The following is a 14,860-nucleotide window of genomic DNA, read 5'->3' as shown; positions in this document are numbered from 1 at the left end:
TATAACACTTCAACAGAAAGAATCCAAGTGAATAAATTCAACTTGAATTGCGCAGCGGATAAATAAACGGTAAAGTGCTATAATCAAAGTTACACAAAAATGAAGAGCTTCACAACATGCAACACGTTAGAAACGTCAGATATAACTCAAATAATGAGTATATAAAGTTTGGCTCGCACGCGGACGTGGGAACTATCAAACCCAGATCAAAAGATATAACTAGTGAATAGTTGGGTTCGTAGCATAACAACAAATATAACTTTCACAAGATGAGGTTGAGTATGCAAAAATGTCTTGCATGCAAAAATGATGTCACGTATACCAATAAAGCATATAGTAATAAATGTGTCAACATATGCAATGCATGTGATGCTCAAATAGATAAATATGCAAGCATATATATGAGCATATAAAGTAAATGACACAGGGATTTATAGTGGTTCGGAGGTGATGTAATCCTCCTACTCCACTTTCTCCTTCCTCCAGGAGAGATTCCACTATTTTCAATCACCCAGATACAATAGTGAATCTGTGCTCTTCTAGCACTCCTCTACTCCGAATGCACTTTCGCTACAGCAACACTTAAACCCGAACGTCTTGCACCCAGCTACGTTCACGAGCGTCTTGCACCCAGCTACGCCCTTCAACCAAGTGTTTTGCACCCAGCTACACTTAGCCTCCACAAGTGTTATGCACAAAGCTGCACTCCTCCGAGTAATTCGCACAAAGCAATCAACAAAGTGTTTTGCACCCAACTACACTTAGTTTCCCCCCGAGTGTTTTGCACAAAGCTACACTCCTACAATTTCTTTTTAAGAAATAAAGTGTTTCTTTTCTAAGACTTGATTTCTCTCGTGTATAGCTCACTGCTTAGCACTTTCAAAACTGATATCACTTGTTGTGTATTCAGTGCTAATATTTTTTCTCTGTGTTGTGCTCTTTTTCACGTCCGTCACAGTGTTTCTTAGTCCTTTTTTGTATCAAGTCTTCTTGGGTTTATATAGCTAAATTAGCTATTTGCCCGTTGTAATTCTTCAGAGCATTAAATGCTTTCAGATGGTCTTTGTCAACTTTGATGGCTCCGTCAGATGAATTTGAATTTTTGCTTCTGATAATCCTCCAACGTTCTTCTGCAATGACTGATATGATTTTCCTTGTAACTTGTAGCCATCCATCTTTGATTTTGGTAGTGTGAACTCTTGACTTTGTTCATAATCCATAAGTCAGGCTGTTCTGAAAATATATCCGTTCGGTGACTCTTGCTTGAGCATAATTGATGCCTCTGAAAAGTATACTGACTTTTCTCATGATGATTTTCAACTCCTTGTAGCAAGATAAATTTGAATTCACCTTCTGGAATAAAAAAATAGATCATCCTATTTTCCTTCTTGGTTATGCCAAACTTAGCCTGAAAAATGATTTTTGTTCTTCCCCCTATTGATTTGGGTTTCACGTAAATCATGCATGGCGTACTAGGTTGACCATTAAGTGTAGGTCATCCTCATCCTCCTTTCAAGAATGTATATAGTTGGCCTCATCTCCAAAATGACTTGTAGCTAAGTCATCCTTATCCTCATAATTAATTCCAAAGGCTAAGTCATCCTTATGCTCATTCGTGAACAATTCGGTCAAGTCATCTTCATCCCTCTTTTGATTTAATTCAAGTCATCCTCTTTTGAATTTCGGCCAAGTCAATCTCATCTCCAATCTTTAATTTCCGGCCAAGTCATCCTCTCTTTAATCTTGAGCTAGTCATCCTCATCTCCATGAATTAAAGAGGCAAGGTCATCCTTATCACCAAAAATATTTTCCTTGCATGGGTTAGCCTCTAAAATATTTTGTGAGGGAACCCATTCGAGATTGACTTCAATTTTGACTTTTAATTGCAACATCTTCATCACGAATTTATTAATTCTCTCAAAGAATTAATTCTTGCAATTCGAACCGTTGACTTGCTTCGGGATGTCTTCGAGTCTTGATCAATCTTCCAAATTCTCCTCAATTTGTAAAGTGGAAGCGAATGACTTACAAGTATAAATTAAAAATTTATACTATTGTAATTTCCGCTTAACTGATTCGGCTCGTACTCGATGTAATCCTATACTAGACTCAAAATAAAATTGGAGATCTAATATTACATTTTTGGTTCATCAAAACAATTACAATATATTCCTAACATTGTCCCTACTACATTCTTGTTATACAAAACTACCCTTACACCGTTATAACACCATTAGTTTTAACTCCATCATTATTACCCTACACCTATATCTATCATATCTTTTTCCTATTATTTAATTGTCATTTTATTTAAATTATTAATTTCTATTTAATGGTTGATTATATTTTAATTAAATTTCTATGAATGGTAAATCATATATGTGTGTATAAAATACATATATTATTTGTGTATATATAATTTGAATTATACATTTTAATTATTTTATTTATTAATATTTTAATATTAGGCATAAGTTTTCGCGCATCGGGCGTACAAAATACTAGTATATATATATATGCTCAACACTCCATTGACCGGGAAATTATTGTATTGTGAACCATGATCCACATTTTAAAAATGAATATTCAGTATACCAAATTTGAATATTTATCAATGATCCACATTGCAAGGTGAACCATAATCAACAATATAATTTGCATTGATAGGTAATACATAAAAAAAATAAATGGATAAGAGTCAAATAAGTCCTTAAATTTGTCCAAAACATGTAATGAATCTTCTTAACTATATAAAAAAAAAAGTTTCAAATATACCATTAAACTTAGAAAAAAAGTGTAATTCAACCCTGCCATTTTACATCCTATTGAAGGTAGCCATCAAGTAATTGCTAAGTTGGATATCACTTTATGTTTTATCTTGCTAATTTAGATGCCAAGTCATCGCCGTCATCATCACCATCCTATTGCAGGCAACCATCATCATCATCAAATAACCCTCTAACTATACATGAAACAATAATTAGGCACTCAAACATTAAAAAGATCCCATTAAACACTCAAACTCAATAAAATGATAAATCTAATTGAGTTTGCCACATTACATTTATATTTGTACATTGGATATTATATTTTAAAATATTTTAATACTTCAACCTTAACTTCGTCCATAACTACCGCCACTCAAATGTTGCCAACGAGTCAATGACAACATCTTGCTGACCGTTGTGACAATGATTTGTTATCACCTTCTCATAATTAAAGAAGGTGACTGCAAATCATCGAAGACGTGGTAGGCGCAATGTGTCATTGGTGGTATCCTAGTAGCGGTTGGGCAAATTGCATGTTTTGAACAAGTTCATATATAACAACAATAACAATAACAATAACATTACTAACAACAACAACAATGGCATTTAGTTTTTAATAATCTTTATCTTTATATATATAAAAACAAAATCCTCCAAAACGAAATCTTCCTTCCCGCCCAAAATATTATACATTAAAACAATTAAAATAATAGAATAATATTAAAACAATAGAGTAATATTAAAACAATACAATTCCTATACTACAATTCCAATACAATTCGTATCAAATAAATATGCTATTAAAACACAAAACCGAATCTATATCTATACTATCTATACTATATATAAAAACAAAATCTTCACTTTAAGCTTCCCGCCCAAAACAGTCCTACAATATTTAGGATGCGATTATTTTCCATTTTCCTATTCGTTGTACAATTCTACAATACAATTCCTATCGTACTATAATTATACATTACAATTCCTATCGTACTACAATTCTACATTACAATTCCTATCGTACTACAATTCCAATACAATTCGCATCAAATAAATCTGCTATTAAAACACGAAATCGAATCTATATCTATACTATCTATACTATATATTATATATAAAAACAAAATCCTCACTTTAAGCTTCCCACCCAAAACAGTCCTACAATATTTAGGATGCGATTATTTTCTATTTTCCTATTATTTTCTATTTTCCTATTCGTTGTACAATTCTACATTACAATTCCTATCGTACTATAATTCTACATTACAATTCCTATATATCGCAGTACAATTCTACATTACAATTCCTATCATACTACAATTCTATCGTAATAAGATACAACCTTATATAAATCCCTAATCCTATACTGCGAACTTTAAAAGAGAAACGCAGTGCAATTATTCCAGACCTCCCCACAGTCAAATCTGCAAATTCTGTTACTGTGCCTGTTTTCTTTCAATTCTCAGTGAACGAGGAATTGGAAGGTGATGCATAGTATACTGAGCAAACTGGGTTTATGGAAACAGATTCGATTTTTCTCAATCTGGCATTAGCAGAAGAAGAAATACAAGGGAGTTTGCTCAAAAGAGACATATTTTTCCCAATGTTTTCTTTCAATTCTAATCTACAAATCGAAAACAATTTTCTTCTTTCACTAATGGAGCCTGTTTTTGTCTTCGATTGATTCGTTGTTATTTGTCCCAGGAATATCAACATTTTACAGTCAACCAACAGACAGTGGAGTGCCTACTCCGTGACTTCCAGGTATAAAGACTATTAATAAAAGTAAAATCCTCCCCTCCAAATTTCAAAATAATATTATTAATTAATTGGTAAAAATTTAATAACGTTTTATTGGTAACAAAATTTTATTTACCAAATTCTCATAATAATTTAAACCATTATAATTGTGAGAATAATGAAAATAAAATCTGCGTAATTTTATAAGAAAAAAATAATTTATTAATTATTATTTACATGAATAATAATAATTCAACTAATTATCTATACTTCTATATTTATACTACTATCAATAAAAATAAAATCATTTTTTGTGAAATTCCGGTCCAAACAATAGTAATAGTAAAGATAAAATGGAAAAGAAAACTTATTTTATTAATTGATTGAAAATATAAAAAGATCCTAATAGAAAATGAAGGATAATTTAGGCAAATTGAAAAAGGGAAAGGATATTACTAATTGACTGAAAATTATTTAAAAACATTAAAAAAATTAATTACACTTTTCTTTTGAAAACTTTAAATTGTTTAAACTTAAAAAAAAAATAATAACTAAACATGGGTTGTTAGATTTTTTATAATAATTAAAATTAGTTCATTCACATATGGAGGAAGAAAAAAACTAAATGCGATATGATGAAAATGAATATACTTAAGGTATAAAAGTATAATTGCACATATANACATTACTAACAACAACAACAATGGCATTTAGTTTTTAATAATCTTTATCTTTATATATATAAAAACAAAATCCTCCAAAACGAAATCTTCCTTCCCGCCCAAAATATTATACATTAAAACAATTAAAATAATAGAATAATATTAAAACAATAGAGTAATATTAAAACAATACAATTCCTATACTACAATTCCAATACAATTCGTATCAAATAAATATGCTATTAAAACACAAAACCGAATCTATATCTATACTATCTATACTATATATAAAAACAAAATCTTCACTTTAAGCTTCCCGCCCAAAACAGTCCTACAATATTTAGGATGCGATTATTTTCCATTTTCCTATTCGTTGTACAATTCTACAATACAATTCCTATCGTACTATAATTATACATTACAATTCCTATCGTACTACAATTCTACATTACAATTCCTATCGTACTACAATTCCAATACAATTCGCATCAAATAAATCTGCTATTAAAACACGAAATCGAATCTATATCTATACTATCTATACTATATATTATATATAAAAACAAAATCCTCACTTTAAGCTTCCCACCCAAAACAGTCCTACAATATTTAGGATGCGATTATTTTCTATTTTCCTATTATTTTCTATTTTCCTATTCGTTGTACAATTCTACATTACAATTCCTATCGTACTATAATTCTACATTACAATTCCTATATATCGCAGTACAATTCTACATTACAATTCCTATCATACTACAATTCTATCGTAATAAGATACAACCTTATATAAATCCCTAATCCTATACTGCGAACTTTAAAAGAGAAACGCAGTGCAATTATTCCAGACCTCCCCACAGTCAAATCTGCAAATTCTGTTACTGTGCCTGTTTTCTTTCAATTCTCAGTGAACGAGGAATTGGAAGGTGATGCATAGTATACTGAGCAAACTGGGTTTATGGAAACAGATTCGATTTTTCTCAATCTGGCATTAGCAGAAGAAGAAATACAAGGGAGTTTGCTCAAAAGAGACATATTTTTCCCAATGTTTTCTTTCAATTCTAATCTACAAATCGAAAACAATTTTCTTCTTTCACTAATGGAGCCTGTTTTTGTCTTCGATTGATTCGTTGTTATTTGTCCCAGGAATATCAACATTTTACAGTCAACCAACAGACAGTGGAGTGCCTACTCCGTGACTTCCAGGTATAAAGACTATTAATAAAAGTAAAATCCTCCCCTCCAAATTTCAAAATAATATTATTAATTAATTGGTAAAAATTTAATAACGTTTTATTGGTAACAAAATTTTATTTACCAAATTCTCATAATAATTTAAACCATTATAATTGTGAGAATAATGAAAATAAAATCTGCGTAATTTTATAAGAAAAAAATAATTTATTAATTATTATTTACATGAATAATAATAATTCAACTAATTATCTATACTTCTATATTTATACTACTATCAATAAAAATAAAATCATTTTTTGTGAAATTCCGGTCCAAACAATAGTAATAGTAAAGATAAAATGGAAAAGAAAACTTATTTTATTAATTGATTGAAAATATAAAAAGATCCTAATAGAAAATGAAGGATAATTTAGGCAAATTGAAAAAGGGAAAGGATATTACTAATTGACTGAAAATTATTTAAAAACATTAAAAAAATTAATTACACTTTTCTTTTGAAAACTTTAAATTGTTTAAACTTAAAAAAAAAATAATAACTAAACATGGGTTGTTAGATTTTTTATAATAATTAAAATTAGTTCATTCACATATGGAGGAAGAAAAAAACTAAATGCGATATGATGAAAATGAATATACTTAAGGTATAAAAGTATAATTGCACATTGAAAATGAATATACTTAAGGTATAAAAGTATAATTGCACATATATTATGAATATACTTAAGGTATAAAAGTATAATTGCACATATATTAGTGTAATATCTGTTCATAATTACTTTCTCAACATACTGAAGCACAAAAAGTCAACATTGCCTCCACTGAGACTCAAACCCACCCCCTTCCCTTTTCATATGTGAGTACAACCGGGTGCCATTAGATCACAAGGTCTTGGCATTATGATAATTAAGCTAAACATTGATCGTTGAATTTATTTTTATAATAAATATAATTAAATTATTTCTCATTTTCTCATATTTATTTTAGTAATAATATAATTATATAAGTCATATTACATATCGATCTTTTTAAGATAATTGTTGACAAACAACTCATATATTATTCAATTAATTGAGTAATGCTTTCGCATTAATCTTATAATCAAATAAATGTATATGTTCAATATTAGAATTTTTTTTTATAATTTCATCTTTATTTTTATTATCTAAATATATAATAAAAAATTTATCCGTGCATCGCATTGGGTAATTGGACAATTATTTGCTCTAATTCAAGCAAGAAAAACATCAAAAAAACATAATCGATCCAACCAATTTCATTAATTGCGCTATATAATATTCGATGTTATAATTTATATAATTGTATATCAATCCAAATATTCTTAAAATATTATAACAAATCCAATCCGTGCAACGCACGGGCGAAAATACTAGTAACAATAATAACAACAACTACTAATACTACTATTAAATTAATGTACACAAAAGAAACTCATGAATTTTTTTTAAAAATTTTTTTCTATTCATTTTGCAGCTATTTTCTCATTTGTGATAAAAATAAAAATATAATAATGTTTGCTTAATTCACGTTCTTTCTTTCAATCATTAAAAATGTGAAAGATATTAATTTTTAAATCGTCACACTATGAATTAAAAAGTATAATTGAGATTTCTACAACGTGAAAATGAGTTAGAAACTAAAATTGCTGCGCAGAGTAAAACCGTCATGATCGGACTCATGACCATGATGTCGATCATGAGCTGCCCAATACTTTGTAATGAGGCGCAACTGTAGCAACTATGAAATGGGATTTGAAATTATTTAATTTTTATGGGACTTTTGATATTTTCACTCAAACTTCTCTCCACTCAGAATAGAGTTAGATTAGATTTCAATTCAAGATTGCAATTCAATTGAATCCGCATTACGATTTCTCAATCTCTCATTTTTCTTGAAGGTCTTTGGCGCCATTATTTAAAATTATTCTTAATAATGTCTTCTTCTTGTTTTTTGACAAAATCTTAATAATGTCTTTAGTATATACTATTGTATACAAACATTGTAGCTGGAATAGCTCAGTTGGTTATGGAAGTTAATCACTAATTTAATTTTCATTTAATGGATTTTATTTTGTTTCAATTATAAATGCATTTATAAGTATTTGGGTTGTTTATATTTATTGTGTAGTGAAAATCAATTGTCAATTAACACTATACATTGTTAAAAATAACATTAATTTGTTGCGGTAGGCGTAATATTGTCATTGGTGGTATCTAGTAGTGGTAATTGCGTATTTTGAACAAGTTCATAATAACAATAACATTACTAACAACAACAACAACAACAATAATAATGTGCATTTTAATTTTTTTTTTTTAATAACAACAACAACAACAACAACTACTACTACTAGTTGTCTACTACAGGATACAAGTATTGTAGCTGGAATAGCTCAGTTGGTTAGAGCGTGTGATTGTTAACCACAAGGTTGGAGGTTCAAGCCCTCTTTTTAGCGTTTTCAAGCACTGGTGGGGATTGGATGTTTNAAAATGAATATACTTAAGGTATAAAAGTATAATTGCACATATATTAGTGTAATATCTGTTCATAATTACTTTCTCAACATACTGAAGCACAAAAAGTCAACATTGCCTCCACTGAGACTCAAACCCACCCCCTTCCCTTTTCATATGTGAGTACAACCGGGTGCCATTAGATCACAAGGTCTTGGCATTATGATAATTAAGCTAAACATTGATCGTTGAATTTATTTTTATAATAAATATAATTAAATTATTTCTCATTTTCTCATATTTATTTTAGTAATAATATAATTATATAAGTCATATTACATATCGATCTTTTTAAGATAATTGTTGACAAACAACTCATATATTATTCAATTAATTGAGTAATGCTTTCGCATTAATCTTATAATCAAATAAATGTATATGTTCAATATTAGAATTTTTTTTTATAATTTCATCTTTATTTTTATTATCTAAATATATAATAAAAAATTTATCCGTGCATCGCATTGGGTAATTGGACAATTATTTGCTCTAATTCAAGCAAGAAAAACATCAAAAAAACATAATCGATCCAACCAATTTCATTAATTGCGCTATATAATATTCGATGTTATAATTTATATAATTGTATATCAATCCAAATATTCTTAAAATATTATAACAAATCCAATCCGTGCAACGCACGGGCGAAAATACTAGTAACAATAATAACAACAACTACTAATACTACTATTAAATTAATGTACACAAAAGAAACTCATGAATTTTTTTTAAAAATTTTTTTCTATTCATTTTGCAGCTATTTTCTCATTTGTGATAAAAATAAAAATATAATAATGTTTGCTTAATTCACGTTCTTTCTTTCAATCATTAAAAATGTGAAAGATATTAATTTTTAAATCGTCACACTATGAATTAAAAAGTATAATTGAGATTTCTACAACGTGAAAATGAGTTAGAAACTAAAATTGCTGCGCAGAGTAAAACCGTCATGATCGGACTCATGACCATGATGTCGATCATGAGCTGCCCAATACTTTGTAATGAGGCGCAACTGTAGCAACTATGAAATGGGATTTGAAATTATTTAATTTTTATGGGACTTTTGATATTTTCACTCAAACTTCTCTCCACTCAGAATAGAGTTAGATTAGATTTCAATTCAAGATTGCAATTCAATTGAATCCGCATTACGATTTCTCAATCTCTCATTTTTCTTGAAGGTCTTTGGCGCCATTATTTAAAATTATTCTTAATAATGTCTTCTTCTTGTTTTTTGACAAAATCTTAATAATGTCTTTAGTATATACTATTGTATACAAACATTGTAGCTGGAATAGCTCAGTTGGTTATGGAAGTTAATCACTAATTTAATTTTCATTTAATGGATTTTATTTTGTTTCAATTATAAATGCATTTATAAGTATTTGGGTTGTTTATATTTATTGTGTAGTGAAAATCAATTGTCAATTAACACTATACATTGTTAAAAATAACATTAATTTGTTGCGGTAGGCGTAATATTGTCATTGGTGGTATCTAGTAGTGGTAATTGCGTATTTTGAACAAGTTCATAATAACAATAACATTACTAACAACAACAACAACAACAATAATAATGTGCATTTTAATTTTTTTTTTTTAATAACAACAACAACAACAACAACTACTACTACTAGTTGTCTACTACAGGATACAAGTATTGTAGCTGGAATAGCTCAGTTGGTTAGAGCGTGTGATTGTTAACCACAAGGTTGGAGGTTCAAGCCCTCTTTTTAGCGTTTTCAAGCACTGGTGGGGATTGGATGTTTTAACTAGCTCTTGCGGGGGCTCGCTATCGCGCAATCCATACTTTCCCTAACTCTACTATCTATCCCGGCCCCAGAAATAAGCAATCTATCCCGGCTAGAAAGAAGCAAATCAAGACATAGAACCCTAATTCAGTCTACAATCATGGAAGAATTTTAATTCATCATGTTCATCATGTCCAAGTCATAGAACCCTAATTCATCATGGAAGAATTTTAATTCATCATGTTCATCATGTCCAAGTCATAGAACCCTAATCCAAGTCATAGAACCCTAATTCAGTCGACAATCATATGGAAGAATTTCAATCAATCACAATTGCACCCAGAATTTCAATCAATCAATCACAATTGCACCCTAATTCATCATGTCCAAGTCATAGAACCCTAATTCATCATGTCTACAATCATGGAAGAATTTCAATCAATCAATCACAATAGCTAGGTTGGGACAACCAATCCCCTAAACTAATCTATACAATCATCATTCAAATCGAAAGAATCAAAACAAAAGATAATAACAAGGAAAGCAAATGAGAATTGCAATGAAATTAACAAAAGCAAGAGTAGAGTAGAGATACCAATCCAATGCTTAAGCTCTATTACATCTTCTCTTCCATTGCTCCAATCTAGCTAGATCTAACCCCTAAACTAAGAAATCTAGAACTAAGGGAATTTGGGGAATCTCCCTCAAAGGGGAGAGAAATTGAAAATCATATTTAAAACAAAATTGGGATCCCCTCAAAAATGCTGAGATTGAATTAAATAGTCCCTTTCAAGCCAAATCCCGAATTTGACCTTAATGACCCTGTCCACGCCAGTTCCACGCGTGGAGGCCTGGCGTGGAACCATACTGGAATTGTTCCACGCCAGCCCCACGCGTGGGACGCCAGCCTCACACATGGGAGAGGCGTGGATCCTCTTATGCTTGCTTCGTTTCTTCGTTTGTTCCTTCCTTTGGCCTCGGGTCCTGTTTTGTCTTGCGAGAATGGCTTCGAAACACAACATAAAGTGGAGTTTGCAAGAATGATCACATCTAAGCATATTATGCATGAAATGATTATAAATGTGTGTAGAACAGTGCATTGAAATCCTTAAACCGACCTCTAAACCCGACTATTTTTTGCGCTTATCAAAGTTTCCACACTTAAAACATTGCTTGTCCTCAAACAATTTTGAAAGAAGTAGTTTATGGTGAGGTGGAATGAGTGATAAAACGAGGAAAAAGTTCCCCGAGTGTCATGTTCTCAAGAATGACAAATTGGAGTCGAATTATGCGTTGGCATTTAGGAGGTTACGAGATAAGAGTTACTAGAATTACTCGAAGACACTTGAATCATAGGCGAAGGAATTGCGAGGGTAAATCAAAGGAGAAACAATTAAAAAGAGCAAGAGGTTGAATGCCTTAACTAGCCTTTGCAATTGATCCAACTATGGTGATTCTTAGGCAATGAGATTCGGGCTTAATCACGGGAGCCCACGGTACCATCACTGAGTGGTGTCACACTTGGACTCCCAAGTCCTCATTCCGTGGGGCATTTCGTCGAACATGTGGTCTACCACTCCTCCCGGATTAAGGACGGGGATGTGGTTGATTTGGACTAGCGAGGATCCGCTACCGCGCAACCCACACTTTCCTTAGGTCTACTACCTACCCCGGTCGGAAATAGAAGCAAATCGTAAAGAACATCAACCACAGAAGACTAGCACCCTACTTCATCATTTCCACAATCAAATGGAAGAATTTCAACCAATAAATCCATTAGCTAAGTTGGGGCAATCAAACCCCTCAACTAATCTACACAAACATCATTCAAATCAAAAGAAGCAAGCAAAAGATAAAGACAAGGAAATCAAATGGAAATAGTAATGAAATTAACAAAAGCATGCAATGTGACACCCCAAAATTTGGTCACCATTTTTGTTACAAAATAATTTTTAGCCAAAAATTTTTCTAACCATTCATTTTCAGAAAATTTCAGCTTGACGCAGTTCGAAAGATTGAGCCTGTAAAAATACTTTCCAAACTCTTTTTTACTTGAAATTTTTATGGTAGACCCTAAACGTATAGTACTTGATATCCATAAAATGTTTTGGTCATTTTGATCTTCGGAAAAGTATAGAAAATTACCTTTTTGCCCTTGACAGTGTGCTGTCCAGAATTTGTTCTCTCTAGACCAGTTTTAGAAAAAAATTCGAAAACCATATTTCTACTTCTTGGATTGTTATGAAAGTTTTTATGTTGGCTCTAGACTTATTGAACTACATATCTGAAGACAATTGAATCAAAATACCATGGCAAATACTCTCAATAATTTTTGTAATCCTAATCCAGTGTTCTGCCATTTTTCGGCCAGTACATGTATTCGTCAATTTGTTTCCAATTATTTGAGTTGTTCAATCCCATAAACTTAGCTGCTAGGCATCAACTTTTGTTTTTAACGTATATATGAACAATATGTTAATATTGTTTTATCCTATATATTATTATATCTATATAATATATAATTGTAAGATTAACAGTTACATACGTTATAATTATTATTATCATCTTAATTTCCTTAATCACTATTACAAATTTTACTCCTATATTTATTCTCTCTCTGTGGGTTTATATAAAAAACCACCATTTTCTTCATCTTGCTATATCCCACACCTCTCCGATCTCTCTCAAGTCTGCCATTTTCTCTCGCATCATCTCTCTTTTCAGAATCCATTTTCCAGTCTCCCTCTATCTCTCTCTTGCTCGGCAAAGTAGCAGAAGGAGTGATGATTTTCTGGTGGTAGTTGGCGACGGCAGTGACCGGCGGTAGTTGGGGGTGGTGACAGGAGATGCTGTGGAGATTTGAATTTGATGATAATATGATATTGCTAATGCTGAAGATGCGTGAACCTGTAGAAAATGATTCTGGATGGATGGTAAGATGATTAATTATTGTTGATGATGATAATGATTTTAAAGTAATGTTGATTAGCAATTGATGATGGACAAGTTTATGTTGGAGGTGATGAAACTGGTTTTGTATAAAAAAATATTTTCGAATGATGATGATGTAGATAAGAGGATAATGATTATGGTTGTGGATGATATGATGATGCTTATTAGAAAATGACGAAATGATGGATAATATTGAGGTAATGTTAGGTGTTGATAATTGATGATGAGGATTCTGATGATGTTGATACGGTAATAACAATAATTATTATTAAGTGGTGGAACGTGCGGAACCACATATTGGATCACTCCAGTGCGGCACGAAGCTGCTGATGCCGAGTCGGTTTATAGTAAAATGGTATTAGTAATAGGGTCACACTTGTGTGAGACCGTCTCACGGATCCTTATTCGTGAGACGGATCGGGTCGGGTCGAAATACCATGAGACCCCATCTGGATGTTCAACCATGCTTGGTGAAGCCATTTATTCAATAATCTGTTCTTGATTACGGGTTGCTCTGTTCCGTCTTCCCACTATCGCGTTTATCTCGTGATCAATTGCTAGCAATCCTTGCACACCTTTAGAACGGGTTTGCATGCAACTAGCTATTCACCTGTAAGCACAAAAACAACAATAACGCTTTTGCAACTAGAAGTAGTTGCTAGTGAGAGTAGTAACCAATTTAAATGCGTAAAAGAAAAAAGAAAAATTAACAAAGTGCTTTGCGAAAACAATAAGCAAATAGTGATGGCTAGACTCTCTAACTTAGATGATGGCCCATGTTAACCCAAATGGACTCATTACTCAAAAACAGATGCCATTCCCCGGCAACGGCGCCATTTGAAAGTTGTATTTTAGTGGTGATCGATGGAAATTAAGAGTATCGTTCTCAAGGAATTGCTTAATGGGAGTTTAAGTAATGAGGGGTTAAGCATAGGTTCATATAGTGTTTGAAAGCTAACCTAAAGATATTGGAGTGTTGCATGCTAAAGAAATCAATAACGAGAGAAAAGTAAGTAAATTAAAAGATAATAACTGAAATAGAGACTTGAACCAAACATCCTTGAATAAAATCCCATTTATGTCTAATGTTTAAGTTATGCAAGTCTAAATGATGAACTTGGGGAAATGGTTTAAGTGCCAATGTCACTCTCGTGAACACTTGGACTATCAACTAATCCTAAGTCCTATTCTCATGACAACTTGGCTAGAAGAGGCAATTTAACAAACACTTTGTGTGCCTATTTCCTTCAAACTCCCTT

The sequence above is a fragment of the Ipomoea triloba genome, chromosome 6 (genome assembly GCF_003576645.1).
Source record: "Ipomoea triloba cultivar NCNSP0323 chromosome 6, ASM357664v1".
Lineage (NCBI taxonomy): Eukaryota > Viridiplantae > Streptophyta > Magnoliopsida > Solanales > Convolvulaceae > Ipomoea > Ipomoea triloba.
This window is presented reverse-complemented; position numbering follows the sequence as displayed.